We start from the raw sequence: 233 nt of genomic DNA on the forward strand, positions 1-233 counted from the left end.
CAGATATTTAGCTAGCTAGCTAGCTAGCTAGCTATCTAGCTAGCTAGCTAGCTAGCTAGCTAGCTATATGAACTCACTATCAGTACAGACAAGAAAGGCAATCCACAGGCGGAGGGTAGCAGCCATCCTATCGAAGAAATCTGCTTCCGTCTCAGCAGCAAATTGACCCTTTAAACTAGCATAAGCTTCACGAGACATACCCTGCAGCAGCAGCAGCAGCAGCAGCAGCAGCA

The sequence above is a fragment of the Eimeria mitis genome, genomic scaffold, assembly GCF_000499745.2.
Source record: "Eimeria mitis Houghton genomic scaffold, Emh_scaff2832, whole genome shotgun sequence".
NCBI classification, from domain to species: domain Eukaryota; phylum Apicomplexa; class Conoidasida; order Eucoccidiorida; family Eimeriidae; genus Eimeria; species Eimeria mitis.